The sequence below is a fragment of the Boleophthalmus pectinirostris genome, unplaced genomic scaffold, assembly GCF_026225935.1.
Source record: "Boleophthalmus pectinirostris isolate CB_2022bp ecotype Guang Dong unplaced genomic scaffold, ASM2622593v1 HiC_scaffold_14, whole genome shotgun sequence".
NCBI classification, from domain to species: Eukaryota; Metazoa; Chordata; class Actinopteri; order Gobiiformes; family Gobiidae; genus Boleophthalmus; species Boleophthalmus pectinirostris.
The window spans coordinates 12909621-12927181 of record NW_026571047.1 but is presented as its reverse complement, the minus strand read 5'-3'; the positions used below and the strand labels follow the sequence as shown (position 1 = coordinate 12927181).

General features: G+C 39.9%; 1 protein-coding gene across 1 annotated transcript in view; it reads left to right on the top strand.

The window, feature by feature from the left end:
• Positions 1-419: 419 nt before the first annotated feature.
• The window catches only part of LOC110159742 (ankyrin repeat and fibronectin type-III domain-containing protein 1), a 47011-nt gene continuing 29869 nt past the window's right edge, over positions 420-17561 (top strand). Inside the window, exons 1-4 of the mRNA XM_020924352.2 lie at positions 420-453; positions 1949-2171; positions 5068-5108; positions 17320-17439. The gene's annotated coding sequence lies outside the window, so the exon portion shown is untranslated. The remainder of the gene's footprint in view (positions 454-1948; positions 2172-5067; positions 5109-17319; positions 17440-17561) is intronic.

Here is a 17561-nt window from a genome sequence, read left to right as displayed (position 1 = left end):
AACCCTTCAATATCACCCTAAATATCAATAACTGTTATTTAGGTCATGTAATTAATTGTAATTAGCCCCACACAGATTTTCACTGACACATTTCGTTTGTTTACATTTCACACAGTATCTCATTCATTTCAGAGTTTGGTGTATCTTCAGCAATCAGCATGAGCCAGCACATAAAGAGGACAAGATGACACTATTTCCTGTGTGTGTTTTTTTTCTTCGACTGACATTTCCAGCAGCTATGAGTAATGCTGCCTTCTCCGCGGTGTGCTTCTTAGGCGTCACACTATAGACTGAGTGGACAATGTGCTGGCAGATATTTATGAATTCCCACCACAGTCAGTGCCTACAAACACAGTGAGTCACCCCTCTGTAACTTCATATGACACATACGTCCACTCTGTATACACTGTAGACATATGGGACAACCTCCAAGAGCGCACGGGAGCATCAAAGGTCACCAGCCGATAAGTACAATTCACTTTCTGCTGCCCCATGGACTTGTATTGATGTTTGTGTTGTTAAAAGTCCAAGTGGGTGGTCTGGTGCGATGGAGAAATTGATAAAGTGTTAACGTTATTTCATGGCTCCGCGTCTGGCATCATTCTTTTAAATCAGGTGTCTACTTTTTTAGTCATGACACCAACAAAAGAAGTGAGAAAATAATTATACTGACATAATACGATCATATTTTCAGTTATTAATGGTCTTATATCACACAAAATGGATTCTTGCGAACTTGCGTGAAAAACCATGTTAGAATGTTGTTACCTCCTCAAAAACATACCTGGACTTTTGTTTCATTCACATATGTTTGAGTAATCCTTTATTATTAGTCTGTCTACAGCTTCAAAGCTCAAAATGCTCTGTTCCACCTTGTGATATCATGAAGTGTTATTTTTTAAGTTAAGTTTTTACATTTAGTTCAGTAGAGATGGACAATTCCAAGTCTGAAATTACCCAAATTAAACTAGTGAAGGTTTATGAAGTCTGAAAACACAGTGGAGCACTTCCTGTATTACCACATGACATCACAATGTGGAACAGAGTGTTTTCTGTTTGCAGGAAGAGCTCAAAGAAGGTTTGTGCGAATGGAACAAAATGCAACTCCAGGAAATAACATTACAACACACTATATGACATTTCAGGTTAGGGGTTCAAGTTACATAGTGCATCTTTAACTCTCCCCTTCTAATCCTTTTGACAGATTAACATTTTCCTGGACAAAATAAACCCAAATTTCATCCTAAACTAAACTACAATTATGTTTTAGAAATATTAGAATAAAAAAACTGAGAATATAAAATACAACATAACCTGTTAAACCAGCCAATATTATTTACAGTTTTGTCAAAATTAACTTGCTATTTTGTGTTTTGAAGTTATTCAGTACTGCAATATTCCTCTACTGGTTTACAGTGTGTGGGTCGTAATGTTCAAGACCCAAGATTATTACCCTTACATAACGCTTACAACTTTTATAGCAGCAATTTTAAGTATGTCCCTTGTTGAACTACATTAGTGTAATATGTTGTGTACTATAAAAATGTAAAAAAAAAAAAACTGCACACATTACAAAACTGAACCTCTGTATCAAGTGGGTTTTAAGTGTCAAACCCCTGTGGACTCTAGAAACATATTTTACTGCTTGTGTTGTAGAAAATGGCTAATTAGCTAATTGCTGCACTACTGCTGATTAACATTTTTTGCATTCTTTATAATTGATTTTTCCACGTACATTAAAACAAGAGGTTTTGACACATTTTCGAAATCCACCTGTTGTTCACTTCCTCGTCCATCACCCCCCTGGTACTGTATGGACCCCCCACCTGTATTCTCCGGAGGCTACTGTGTCTATAATGAGCGTTTCCTTCCACCCCCCGTCACCTATTCTCTCGCTCCTTACCCCCTTTCCCACCTCCCTCGCTCCCCTCCTCGTCGCCGCGTGCAGAATTGGAGAAGCTTATCGCCTAGCAACCACAATTAAAGTACAACAAGTCGGCAGCGGTAGCGAGCAGCATCGGAAGCTTTGCCGAGGAAAAAACAAATCCAGCCGTGTGACCAATCGCTACTGGAACGTGAAAGGAGTTACGACGGAGAGGAAAGGCAGAAGTTTGACAGACAGGTGACTGGAAATTGGGAGTTTGGGGATTGTGCGTTCCTTGATTCGACAGGTAGGTTCTGAGAGTGGAGAAGTTGTTTGCGTGGCTTCGAGTTGTATGTGAAAGTGTTAGAAAATAATCTGATTATGGTTTCCAGGCATTTGTAGTGAGGTGGGTATTGTAATGGTGGAATCACAGCTGTTGGACCTGCTGTAAAGGTATGCAGCTGCCACTCAGAACACAAATCTGACAGGAGAGTGCGGTGTGATGGTAATTACTGACAGCGTTCACTAATCACACTGTTTAGCTGCCTTTGTAAAGCATGGCTCACATTTATCACTCGTGGTTTGACTGTTCAGGAAAAGTATTTGATGTGGTAGTTTGGTCAGAGAAAGATGCATTTTCTAAATATAGAACAGAGATGGAGATAGATGGAGGATGAATTCTTCTTTTTTATTGATTCCATCTGATTATTATAATTTTTGAGTAAGTGAATCATTTACCTGTTGGGGATATTTCTAATTCAAATATAAATTAAATAAAACTTCATAATTCATATTAAACATGCATTATGTGCAGTCATATCGCATATTCAAGATTAGTATCCACCACCCATGTAAAGGTTATAGTCTTAAAATATACACTGAAAAAAGGCATTTTAATTGGTGATAGAAGTATGTAATTTTATAGTTTGATGTATATTTGAAAAGAAGAAGGTACAAAATGAAAGATAAGTTAGACATGTACCGTATCGTAATGATGTGAATGGACGGCAGACAGTGTGTTCTAAATATAGCTGCGCTGGTCATTAGCGGAGGCTGTAAGGTGGCTCAAACACAGGTCTCCCTCCAGCCCACAGGGGGCAGCTCTACCTGTAGGGGAGCATAGAGGTGAAAGGTCATGCTCGGTAGGGTATGCCCTGTTCACACCAGGGGCACATATGCAAAGGTATAAGAGCAGGAACACCGCTGACTGCTCCAAATGTCACTGAGCTGTGCACATAAAAGAACGTGCAGAGAAGGAGTCAGGAGCTGGTCAAATGTCACAGGCGCTAGCATTAAACTGAACTGCCGTCTGATGTGGGCTCTGAAAGGGAAGACATGGTGTGATCCCAATCCTTTCTTTAGCTACAAGTCAAGGCTTTGTTGAAATGCAGGCTGACTTTTGCGCAAATGCACAAGATACATAACAATTGACCATGTCTTATGAGTGAAATGTCTGTCTGGATTTTGTGTTGCTGGTACAAATGTACGTCATAAGTCTACATCATTTTTATTAATGTTATTCATTAACAGTGCACTATGTAACTTTTCTAGTGGAGCATCTGTTACCTGCTTGTCTGTGCCACCAGGTCAGATGACAGGTCAGATCTGTGGAGAGGCGAGCCATTCGTTTTAGAGCAATAAAACACCTATAATTGAAATGTAAGATAGATATGTTTAATGCATCTTTATGGACGTTTCTGGGCAAACCACCCCAGCAGAAAAGTTACAGTGTGCCTTAAATCCGACCTATTATGCAAAATCAACTTTTTAGAGCTTTTAACCATGTTATAGTTGTTTCCCCTTCTCATTTACCCTCTCGAAGTTGTATTTATAGTGATTCATGCATGTTTGAGCAATCTTTAATCAGTTACTTTCAAGACACCATATTGTCAACCCCCGTTTTCACTGCCACCAGAAAACGCCCACTGCTCTCTACTTACTTCATTCTCTAATTTGATTTTCTCAATCAGTGATACATAGGAATCAGCAGCATTATGTAGTCATTGTAGTAAACATGAAAAAAAGAAATAAATAATAATCTGCCACTCGCTATCTTAATCTGCAGCTATCCATAGGGGTTGCTGACTCTTTGTTGCAGTGACGTTTACGGCTCCCATTGGACACCGTAGTTTTCTTACGTGGAAGTCAGTGGACTTTTTTTTTTAATTGAGCTGTTTTAGATGAGTATTGTGATTTAATGTGTGCAAATTATAAAATAAAGATATACAGGGTGTTGTAGATTAGAACCATATAGCAAATTCATGCACAAAATGTCTTCTTTAAAATGTGACTGGTGCATTTCTCTTTACTATGCCACATTTCAATATTTCTACTTACATATATCCCCAAGTTCATACCCATCATCATAGTAATTCTGCTTGTATCTTCAGATGTCCAAGTGTATATTGATATTCTCATCATACATTCTAGTGCTGCCGTTCTTGTACTGTTTGCCTTGCTACTTCACACTGTCATGCACAATACGCTAAATTGACAGGTTAGATCATATTTGCATCATAACCATCTTGTCCACAAAGGAACTGCACTGGATATACCCCGAGGTGCCACACAGAACCATATATCTCAAAGTAGTTGTTTTTCCCTATGGGGCATGTCTCTGACTTCTCTCTGACTGGCCTGAATTAGCCTTTGGCCACAGCTTACCTTAAGGCTACCTGTCTCAGCGTGACTCCATATCGGATAAGTCAGCTGTGCCGCAGGGATGCACCCAATTGTCCCCTGCAGAGACAAGCTGCTGGGAAATATTTTTGGGTTGTGGATGAACTCGGATAACTTCTCCATCAGATAAAGGCTAGAGCACGCGCACACCTCCACACATTTATAATGGATGCCTGTGGATAGGGTTTATTCATTGGAGTAGTGTTTGAAATCCCAGCCAGCCTCATAATTATTTTCACTAGAGACAAGGTCATTAGTCGTGTAATGGTTACAAGGTGGAGCTGATCATCTGAACACTGCTTGGGGCTATAGCCTGCTTTAAAGGCACTGCTGAGACAGATCAGGCCTATACAGAGGCTTAGGCTTTTTAAGAGTGGTATGTAGCTAACGCGTTCGCTCGTTCACATTTAGGGGGTGGTAATATTCTTCTGCCACAGCTGCCCTGGGGTACAATACATTCCTTTATTACGCCAATTTCCAGTTTGATGCAAATTGTAATAGTAGTATTGTTTTTCTTTTTACAGAGTTTGGGCTCAGCTGACCGGAAGGAGAACCAACACAAAAAGTAAGAAATCATTTCTTGTCTACGTACATACTGAAAGAATGTATTTACTGTTTATTTATGTCCCTGTAATCACCACATTGACAGCCGCTCTCCCTGGGGCCCTTTGGACAGTGTTTGTTCACTTAATCCTGAGGCAGGGATCAAAAGAAAAGTACTAAAACACACAAAACTAAAGGAAAACAATCAAATCAACCACAAAACAATGACAGACTAAATTAGCAAAAACGTCTTGGGGTAGGATGGACCATGCAAAAGCATCAAATATATCTCATGAAGCAGTACCACAGTATGCCTATAGAATTACTACCCACATATAATGTCTACATGCTCATATATGATCAAAGCACAGGTTTAACAATCCTTTCTGCTGTCATTTGTGTTGTGCTGCTGTCATTTGTGTTGTGTTGTTTAAGTGACTCAAGTGACATTACCTGAAATAATCACTTGGATTAACTTTTCCCACCATTGCATTAGTGTAATTTGAAAGCTCCACTGATTTTAGCATCCTTCTGTTGTGTTGTATTTTGCCTGTTCCAATGAACTTGCATGATGGTACATCACTCCCATATTTACGTGTGCCAGTGGCATGTTGCCTGTGGTAATAATAGGAGTCCACTGACATGTATACTGCGGATATGCCAGGTGAGCGGGCACAGAGCACACTGTGTGCCAGAACACAAGACATCTGTTGCCAGGAGACTAGCAGCTGTAGTCAAGAACCAGTTTAGCCATCACAAGATGTCAGGCTCCAGCCAGAGACTGCCAAGTAAAAGTCTGATATGTGTCGGCGTGCGCTCAAATACTTTAGCCCTGTTATCTCATTTGTGACAGTGTTGACTATCACCACATGAGCTGGAAAATGTCAATAAAGTTAATTTGTAATGAATATGATCAGTCACTCTCCACCGCTCAGTTCAGATATTGTTCATTCCATGTTTCTCGCTAAGGTTGATTAGAGTGCAATGTTCTGTATGATTCCTGTGAGGTTAGCATGTCCTCTCTGTATTACCACAAGTCTCCTCAGGTACACGTGCTTTGTAAACTGGCCAATCCTCTGTGTTTTTTAAACCATGTCATTCTCAAACTTCTAGAAGAGACATTGAAGTGGAAGATGGTATGATAGAGCTATGATTTTATTTGTCTCTGAGGAGTGGAGCATAATCCAGGGTGACATTTAGCCATTGGAAAGCCCATGTCTTAGTATCACGGTTTATTCCAACAGTTTAAACAGGATGGGCAAATAGAAGGATGGGCACTGAGGGTGTCTCCAGACCAGGGATCACTGGGTTTTTCACTGAGCGGGGGATTTAGGTGCGGATGTCAGGGAAGAGAGAAGTTGATTAGACTAATTTATTCACAGGAGCGAGCCATGTAATTGTTCACATATGGGCTGACGTAGGTCTGAGGGTGATGGAAAAGGAGACATTTGTTCTTCTGGGTTCTGTCTGCTCTTTGTCCACACTGTGTGCATCACATGACTTCAGTCTAGTGAAACAGCTATCTTCTCTATTACTCGGTCAAATACACTGTAAAATCCATCATAGTAAAATATGAATTTATAATGGTGTCAGTGATGTCATCCGGTTGTCACAAATCAATCTGCAATTCAGTATCTTGCCAATATTTCTAAAGTACTGATGTGAATTTGAGTTCAAGAATCCATCTGCAAGAACCCATCTGCATTTGAGCTCAGATCTGGTGGATCAGACCCATTGGACCAATAAGAGGGCAGCATTTTTTTGGGGCAAAAGTCATAAAGAGCAGAGGGAATCGCTTTAAGAAAAGGAAAATGACGGTGTTTTACCTTGAAACAAAATCAGCTAAAGTTTTCTGCACATTGCTTTGTTGTAAAGATTCACCTAATCACCATAGCCTTTGTCCAATGAGGTTTATTTGGTTTTCTGATGTATTCAAAAATATTCTTTTTTCAAACCAGAGTTTCTTTGCTTTTCATACCTGACAGTGAGCAGCAGTCGAAACTGTCAGCTATGAAAAACAAACACACTCTGGTCTGAAAAAGAAAACTTTTTTTTTTTTAAATATCTTGATAAAATTGACTGAACATTCTGCTTTTTCCCAATTTCTTTCACTAAGAATAATCCTGTCGATATGAGTAGGACTCAACAGGACGTATTATTTAAGGGTCAGGAAAAATCCTATAAATATCTGAGGAGATTATGTGTATTTTCCAGTAACTGTTTTGACCTGGTTACACCACAGCGCCACAAATGTAAACTAAATGCTTACATTTACAAGTTTCAATCAATAGGCTAATAAATCTACTCCACAATAATTAAAGATCAACTACATTTACTGAGTTGAATTCAAAGTTTGGCCACATGCTGTATATGCTATAGCCATAACATCATGATACTGCTATATCTGCTCACACAGTCCTATTATAACAGCGGGTTACCTCCATCTGACTGACACTCCGCCATTTTTCCAGACCACTTTTTCAGCTTTTCACCTCATTTTTTCGAGCCGCTGCAGTGTAAATACATATTGAGAAGTATTTACAATAGTGGTGATGGTGGTAAGAGATGGAGCTAGCTGAGTGGGCTGGTATTAGCATGATCCCATGTATCTGTAGCCAGCGCCTGAGAAACTTAGTGGCAGTTATTGGTGTGCCCCTCAGTGTGCTGGTGCCGTTTGATGTGGCTTGGCTGCTGTGGTGTGGGCTTGTTTCACAAAATGCTGCCAGACCCCCAAAAAAGAGACAGCCATTGTTTTGGAACATGTTTGTGTGTATGAAAAATGCTAATGTAGTAAGAACATTGAGATCTGTGCTCTATGAAGCGTAGCCTTTTCCATTGGCTTTGCATAAGAAAGAAAACACGCTGGTTACAACATTGCTTTACAAAAAACATGCACATGCTGGCAGTGGATGACTTGAGCAGAATTTTTTCAGTTTCTCAAAAGTCCTAAAATGTCGTAACCACTTTGTACTATTTAACTATTAATCAACTGAAATTCATCGGTGCAGACTGTACTGGCAACATTGTAAGAAAAAAAATTAGCGATTTTTATGTTCTCAAACCACAAACCCGATCAAGTTTTAAAAAAGTTAAGCTTCAAATTCTCAGTAAATAGTTGATTAGCATAGCATTCTTGTCATACCCTGCCTACAACCACAAGAAGACCAAATCCAATTCTCAGTTCTCAAGACATATTATTCTTGAATTTCTGTAACATAAATAAATAAAAGTTGTTACTAGGAGCCTAGAAAAAAAATATTGTCAATGACACAATAATTGGTTTCAGTGAATAGTGCATTTACCCCTGAACTACATTATCCTCAGTTTGAATCATGGTCTGAATGTGGTGCCAATGTTATTTTCATTTGATTATAAAGCATTTCTCCATAAATACTTAAAACTAACACTAATCCTACTAACTGCATGTCTAAACCCAAGATTTAACTGCAAATTAGCGCTTTTTCAACCTCAACTGGAAAAATGTTCCCTTTGAGGACCCTTCCATAATGAAGCCTGACTGTTGGTCCTCATAAGTATAGCGCGTGTGTACTCTCTGATCCTCCATCTTTCGAGGTCTCCCTCTCTTTTCCAGCATAAATAATCCCTGCCGTCTGCTGGCTCGGCCCTGATTGGAATCTCGACGCCACGCTCAATTGTGGCTGGATGCTTGAAAGTGGGGTGCCCTGCGAACACTGTCTCTTTTTGATCAAGGCCATAAACATAATACCAGAGGGGTGTCCATTTTAAGCAGACCAGACGCAATCGCGCCTGTCCTCAACCACACAAGGCTGAATAATTGTGTATTTATGACAGTTTACTCAGAAATGTGCACAGCTTGGCATAAATGTTGTGTAGTTATTATTGCTATGTTATTGGTTGTTTAGCCAGGCAGGGGCTAAGCTAATAGGTCAGCAGCAGTAGCAGACATAACAATGTGGTCCTGGGAGTTTTAAAGGCAACTAACTATACTTACAGTTTGATGTCAAAAGTGATTAGGAGTAGTGTTGTGGCATGTGACGCCTGCTAGCCGCTTAGTCTGCTTGTAGGAAACTATAGGGGAATAGATTGAGACTCTGGTGAGCATATAGGCTACTCATAGGTGGGATTGCTTGTATTATAAATTGTATAGACTAGAGTTCATTTTGAGATGAGCAGTCGTCATTAAAGGGCCCATATTATGCTATTTTCTGATCTATGTTATAATGTTGTTTCCTCATCGAAAACATACTTGGAGTTGTGTTTGTTTCATTCACACGGGTTCTTCTCTCAAACAGAAAACACCCAGTTCCACTTTGTGATGTCATGTGGTAATACAGGAAGTGCTCCACTGTGTTTTTAAACTCCATACAACACCTTCAGTAATATATTTTCAGTCCTACAATTTTCAATCTATCTCTACTGAATTAAGGACCTGTTTACACAAGAAAGCTTGCGGGTAAAAACAAAAAAAATAGTTTATCGGAAGTGCCTTTCGTTTAGACGGTGACGGTGTTTTTGGGGTTTAAAAATGCAAAATCTGAAACCACCCTCTTTAGTGGAAAAGTTGAATATGCTCCACCGTAGCATTTCGGTCTACACTGCCCAAGACGCAAAACTCTGGTCAGATCTGCTCACGTCGCGTACGTGTTTATGTCACATACATACAGTACACAGAAACAAACATGTCGGATAATTTCCATGCGTCAGACCTTCAAGCTGCTCTGGCAGCTCTAATAAACTTACAGGAGGCATCCCAACAAATATACAGAATATGCAGAGATACTATTAGTGAACAGAGAAGGACCTGCAATTACCTCTGTCAAATTCTGGATGCACCAGTTCATCGCAGGCGAGCCATCACCAACTGGTTCGCCTGTATTCAGCCTCTTTACTCTTTACTATGTGTCGGTTTATGTATTTTAGCAGGTTAATGTGTGTGTGGGGGGGGGGTTTGGCTGTTTGGGTGTCTGTGATGTTTGGTTGTGTCGAGTCGGGCAGCTGTGGGGGTTGGGTTGGTGGGTGGGTGGTGGAAATGTGGGATTGTTTTTAATCTGTGTTACATTTTTGTATGAAAAGTGCTTTATAAATAAAGTTTGATTGATTGATCATATAAGCAGATTTTCTCCCAAAAACGCTTGTCTAAATGGGGAATAAAAAGTGAAGATGCAACGCCACTTTTGCGTCTTCTGTTCAGACCATCGTCATATAAACGTAGCCTAAAGGTAAAAGAAGCTATTAATTTGAAAACTACCACTACATGTCACCACAAGGTGGAACAGAGTATTTTGAGCTTTGGAGATGTAGACAGACTAATAATAAAGGGTTAATCAAAAATCTGTAAATGTAAATTAAATGAAACATAACTCTTGGTATGATTTTGAGAAGGATACTACTTTATAATATGCCTTAAAGCTCACTGGAGTCAGTTTGTGTAATGTAGGACCTTTAAATATATAAATATAGATGAATGCTGAGGTTACAGAGGTTACTGAAGAAGTACAAAGAGACGATTTATCAATGTGGAAAGCAATGGGGAAAAACTGATTTGTGTATTTTGACTAATTTCATGATTTCAGTTGTAGCCAATACAAAACTAACCATATAAAGAGTTGTCATGTAGTGTTAGTACCAGTGGGCAGCCGCAGACTCAGTAGTAGAGCGTTCACCCACAAACCCAAAGGTTGGTGGTTAAATTCCAGTAGGTCCTGACCAGTATGCCTTGTGTGAGATTGGTGGTTGGATTGGCCATAGACGCAGCCACGCTTCCATTAGTCTACACGCGACTACCTTTCACCAGTCTGCAAGAGGAGAGACTGAAGAATGAATGGACTGGAACTTTGGAAAGCAAACTATGATAAGAAACCATACAGCATTGCAAAACATTTCCCCAAAAAGAACAGCACCTCATTTTTTATTTAGTTACAAACTGTTAAAGGGCCTATATTACGCTATTTACTGATCTATATTAGAATGTTTTTTCCTCATCACAAACATACTTTGGAGTTGTGTTTTGTTTCATTCACACTTGTTTAAGGGTACATCCACATGACAACACTCTTGGAATTTTTTTTTTTTTTTTCTTTGCGGGTTGAAAAAAATTCACATCCACACAACAGACGACAATGGAGCACTGAGTGACAACGATGCAATACATATGCCACAACTATATGTGGTGCTGTAAACAGGATAGAGCCAGAGCCACTGGACACACAGTACTACAAAGAGCGCATGCGCAAAAAGTCCTTCCTCAAACACGTGCAGGGCTCTCTTCTGGTCTCTACTAAACAAAATGTAAAGATAGCCACTTCATTACATCACAAAATGGAACAGACAATTTTGAACTTTGGAGATCCAGATACACTAATAATAAACTGTAACTCAAACATGTGTGAATGAAACAAAACACAACTCCAAATATGTTTTTGATGAGGTAACAGCAACAGCATTATAACATGGCTAAACGCTCACAAGAGTCAGTTTTGCGTCTTCACAATGCAGTTCAAATGTGTCATTATCTGTTTCCCACCTAACTGACAGAGTTGAATAAGAAATCAGTGCCTAGACTACACCCTGTAATAGTTCACTGGCATCCTGCGCTCATCAGCTCAACTCAAACATCATCTGACGGCGTATCCATCTTTTATCTGAGCTATCCAACTTCAAACAAGCACAGACACAGTATCAACCTCTTCACCGCAGGGAGCCAACCAAAGTGAAAAAAGACATTGAATTCCTGTCTCAATTTTTGTATCCCTGACAAATTCTGCTAGTGCCGACTCGGCGGAAAACAGGAGCCAGAGAGCGGGAGTAATAAAAGAAGATGAAACGTTGCAAGTGACTCAAATGAAGGTTGAGAAGGGAAAAATAGACTGGAAATATCGGTGTGTTTACAGTAGTGGGCGGATGGGCAGCATATGATGATGATGTCTTGCTTTGGCTCGAAGCACTGAGATTAGATCATTAGCACTTCAAGTGGAGGGAGTTATTGTTACGATCAAGTGTTTGTTAAGGCATTGCTGGTTGTTAAGCTGCTTCTTTTATTAACAGCTCTCATCATCGGCATATTTTCTCTTGGCCTTGAATTTGCGATGTGTTGAGCTACAAAGTGTGTGTAATACGGATTTATGGTGATTATGGTTAAAGTAGGAGTAAATATGATAGAATGCAAGTTTACTCTGTTAGATCACGTCATAATTATACTCATATACTCTATACTAAATTGAACAAGTAGCGACAGATCTTCTTGACAGCATTATGATTTTGTTATCAAGAATAAATCTGCATTACAATTATCATCAGTAAAAGCAACATTTCATTGAGCTACACCTTGTATATGAGGACACAGTTGGAATTTCCATTGTAGAAATATCAGTTAGTTTCTTTTTCTATTACAAAGGATGGATAAAATGCAATCTAGCCTCAAAATTGTATTTGAGATTCAAAAAGTGCAATGCATTTGTCCCGTAAATTATTATAAAATATGGTTTAAAAAATTGCTTATACTTAGAATAGCCAGCTCCCCTCCTACTTTCACTGCCAAGCGGGAACTTAATTGACCTAGTGCCTTGACTAATCACGCATTACACAATAAAGCTATCGCAGTTAGAAATATCACTGCTTCTTATTTTACTGGCGAGATGTGACTCCAAGAGAAATAAATGCAGCCTCCGCAATCTGTAGACATACAGCACAGACACGGGTTTGGACAGCGATGCCGAGTGGAAAACAAGGCTTTCTTTGAGCACATTTTAATTAGCGGCGTTCGTAGCTTGGCCGGGTGCTTTTATGATTGGCCCACTGAAAGAGGTTTTGTTTGCTAATGAAACACATTTAGAGCAGTTTGTGCATTTGTATCTCTTACATGGGCTGGTGCCCGTGTACATTGCTGCTGTTCCTTTGGCACGAGCAGAAGCCATAGCAGTTTGAGGGAGATGAAAGAAATCCAGAGCGTTGTTTTCTCTCCCATTGAAGATAGTTGTTTTAGGTAGGCAGCCATTGGCCATAATTACCGAGACGGGGTCAGGTATTTGTCTGCCCCGTGTATGATTTACTGTAGTGTCTGTTACTTAGTAATCTGCAATACCATCTGTGGTTAAGCCGGCCTAACCACAGGCGCACCGCATAGATTGAGTAATGCATAGCTTTCACTGGGATCACTTTATAAACACTTCTTAGAGAAAAACTGTGTGGCAGGGCATGGGTGCTCTAATAGATACAGAATAGAATAATTTGATTTAAATATATGAATAAATAAAAAACTTCCTGACCTATCCTCCAGCTCAGTGGACACTGGACAGCATAGAATTCTTGAAAGAATTTGCTGTTTCACTATCATCATGCAGATGTATTATCCTTTTATCCTAGTTTGTGGTTAATATCACAAAATTGAATCTTCTTTCTGAGAATAAATGAACTAAGGTGAAATTACTTTTTCACAATAGCTTCAGAAAGTGGTGCCATTATTCGACCTCAAAGATGTAGCGCTGAAAGCATTTTAAGCCATAATTCCTAACAAATAAAGATAAGGTCTAAGATAAGGTCATTTGTGAATCATAAGATTTGATATTTGTTTCAAAAACAGTGAATCTCTCATAGACTTAAATTTGAGAAATGTAAACACAGGCTACTGGGATGTGCATTGTTATTTAATCTATAACTATAATAAAACCTATGGAACTTTTTCATCTGTTGTTCCATTTATACATTGCAGCTTTGCCCTAAACATGATCATATGATTTAAGTTCACTAAGCAGCACACTTGGACTCAAAAACTGCTAAAATTCCTGACCGTCTTAACTGGCTCTCATATAACAGTAGGTTAGAGGGGCTGTGAAAAGGGTCACAGTTGATAGCTTTGTTTACTACAAGAACAACCAGTACTCATTTTTAACATGAATATCTGATGGCTAATTCTGCCATGGTAAAGGAATAGAGGTGACAACAAAGATGGTGAGTTGCTAGTTCAGGGGGAAAGTTACTGGCAAGATCCTAATCAGTCACATTACAGAGAGGCGACTGCACATGAGACGCATATTATGGTCTGTTGTAATGCTTTGTGGGAGTCACTGGTGCAACAATGTGGAACGCAGATAGAAGCGCGACTCTGTAAGCTCTGTGGAGCCTTAAGCAGATGACAGGAAGATAAAAACCATTACAGGAAGATCAGAGCGCCGCTACTAAATTTGTCTTATTTTTCTGGACTCACAACAAAGCACAAACAACTAGTACGCAGATGAATCATGTGAATAAATAGAGGTGTTAATAGAAGACAAGGCAGTGTACACATCAAATGCATCATGCAAATTGTAAATATGTACATATGGTGACATGACTGTGTATTTGTAATGACCAGAAACAGGCGCCAAGAAGAAATTCTAGTCGTCTGAACAAACTCAAATAAAGATGCAAATAAAACAAATCTTAGATGTCTGTGTAATCCCTCAGTTGTCAAGATAAGTTCCATTGCAAAAGAAAAATGAATTCTGTCAAAAAATTCTGGACAAAGACACTTACTAAAGTAGTCAGTAAATAAGCTGCTATTGTCATTATATTTTGTTTTCATCACTAGCTCTGTTGCTGCATACTTCAGACCAATTTACCTCCCATGCAATACTCAAAAGGTGAAGTCATCCTGGCCCTTTATTTTAAATGGAACAGACTTTTCTAGAAACCCCAGATTGAATAAAATGAGTGTGAATCAGTAGCGGACACGCGCAGACCCAGTGTAAGAATCCATGTGTGATGAGAGGATAATTGAGCGGGAGATCCTGAGGGCCTCTGAGGGGGATTGCATCATCAGTGTGTGCCCGCAGTGATGATGTTATCGTGGGACAGCTGCGTGGGGTAAGAGCCAGACTGGACGCTCTTAAGAAGCCAACAGGCACCTGCTTCTCATGTCCACTTGTGTCTAAAGCCCTCAAAGGGATTCCCTGAGTCCCCGGCTAGGTCTGCTGGCCCCCATGCTTTGAACTCTTGATCCCATGTATGTTTTCACGGCATTGAAGTCATTATCCTATTGTCATGTTGTGTCAAGTGTTTGAGCCAAAGGTTCTGTTTGAAGTTTAAAAGAGGGGGCTCCTTCATTGGTCACAGATCAGACTCCAAAATGACACGTAATGCTTTATTTACACCCGCTGATGATTCCTATCAGCCATTCGAGCGGGACTTTTAGGAATTAAACTTTGCAAATCAAAGTCAAGCTCACAGTTTCTACGAAAGAACGTAAACAGTGACGCATCATAGTGCTTGGCGTGTATACAGCAGTGCTACTAATTCAATTAAAAGCCCTTGAAGAAGTCGCATTTCATCCTCGCCTAATACCATCAATTAGAGGCTCCTTTGCCATCTGACCAAAATCCCACACCCTTTGAATGATTCATAAGGGAAAATATGCCTCTTTGTCTTGGAGGTCATGGGCTCTCTGGAGGAGCTGGCGTGGCTTTAGGAAACAGTAGTGGTGCTGGAGGAGTGGGAACCGCTGCACTGGGACTGGGGGCTCCGCTCACAGATAAGCCCAAGCATGAGGTCATTCTCAGCGGGTCAACTTTGATCAGAGTGGCAGCTGGTCCTACAGGCCCTCTATATGCTTTACATAAAGGCTGCACAATTTGTGAAAGCATTGGGAGAGCACTGACCTTTGCAAAGGTATTGATTCTTCTTAGCAATTGAAAATATAGTTGTCCCCAGTCCAATCTATATATTAAAGGGGACAGTAGGCTTGCTCTGAATTGTCCATTGATTCATGAATGTTTCAATCATCCAGTATTGTCCTACATTTGAGACTTGAGTGCTCAGAAATGTTCTGTTTTCATCTGCCCTCTATCTCCACTTGCTACTCTTTTGAATCATTTCAGACTCACATACATTTAGGGTTATAGAATGTTGCATAGCCATTTTTACCAAAAAAAAACTTTAATTCTGCTGCCTTCTACAGTGAAATACTACTACAAAGAAGTGAGTTATTTCTGTTGTGCAGTTTTGAACAGGAATTCCGTGGACCTGTTTCTTTTATTAAGTTCTTTTAGATCAATATTATGAACAAAAGGGAAAGTAAGGATCTTCACATGTTACAGTTCTATAATAAATTCCCACAAAAGCATCATATGTCTTCTTTATACAAAACACATATCTCACTATGAATATAACTCCTGGATGAAGCAGCTTTTATAAATCTAAAATTGTTGTATTCTATTGACGTAGTACTTGGGGAAAACATCCAAATTCAACTGGCCTCAAAAGCCAACCAAGAAGTGCCTGCCTCCATCCTATTGAATCTATGTGAGCAGTTATTATTTCATATTTAATACTGTCCCACTGGAGCACTCAGCCTGCTGGACACACTGTCTGCTGTCCCATAAAAATCTCTCATTTGGGATGCTGTCAGAACTCGACTCCATTCCACTTGTCGTCGTGCCAATGAGGCTATTGAATTAGACACAACTGGATGCACTGTTGCTTTGTCATTCATCCATGTCACAGCTCAGAAATCACCCATCCTCGGGGTTTATTAAGGCCGTATGTGAACAACAATACTGTCACGTACTTGGTCGCGGTGAGGGGGGTGCCCGGCCCATTTGTCTCCAGCAGAGCGCACCGTAGAGGGGCTAAAACACTTTTTGGCTCCAGTCGTCGCAGATATGTGTATTAGTAGAGATGCTTTATCATTCTGAAGTAAAATGGAAACAGTGGGGTATGAGATCAGGTAAGGAGGGGGTCACTTAAGCATAACTTTATATAACTTTACTCAGTTGGTGGAAAAGTCCCTCTTTGATAGTTTCATGTTTCAGAGTCTTTCCTGCTCCGTGTACTGCGGCCTGTCTCTTGGATTGAAAATATTACATTTTGATTACTCCCCACTGTTACCACCGCAATATGAGAGCAGTGCTGAGTCCCATCAAATGCGTCCCGAGCCATTATAGGAGAAGTATTACATTTCCTCTTTTTAATTTCGAGCAAAAAGTTGAACTGGGACATTGGCAGCCTAATAGGAGATTAAAATGTGTGTGACTTGTGTGCAGAAAAGATTTAGAGAAAATTGCGCAGGAAGTATGTAGCTTTCCCCAAAAACCCAATGTCTCCAGCGGGAACTACTGCATTGTTAGCCTGTTTATCAACTTCTTGGGCTGCATTTCAATTAAAATTCATGCCAAACTGTTGACTCTTGTTGGGAATGTACACAGATAAGTCTTCCAGCAACATGGCTGTTCCCAGTTTGAATAGAAGTATTGAAAATGTTGTAATTGTTTTTCCATCAGGTCAGAGTCTGGGATTTCCAAATTTACACATCGCTTGTCCCTGAAGGAGCGTCCATCCAAAGCAGAGAAGAACCAGGACAGACCTGCGTCCTACCGGAGACGATCCCTCAGTGTGGACTGGTAAGAACAGATTTACAAATTTGTTGAGGCTTGGGATGCAATGATATGGACATGGGCCAAATCCAGAAAAAAAAAAAAAAAAGATTTCTGGATATCGCTCAAGTGTTTGGCCAATCAGTAAA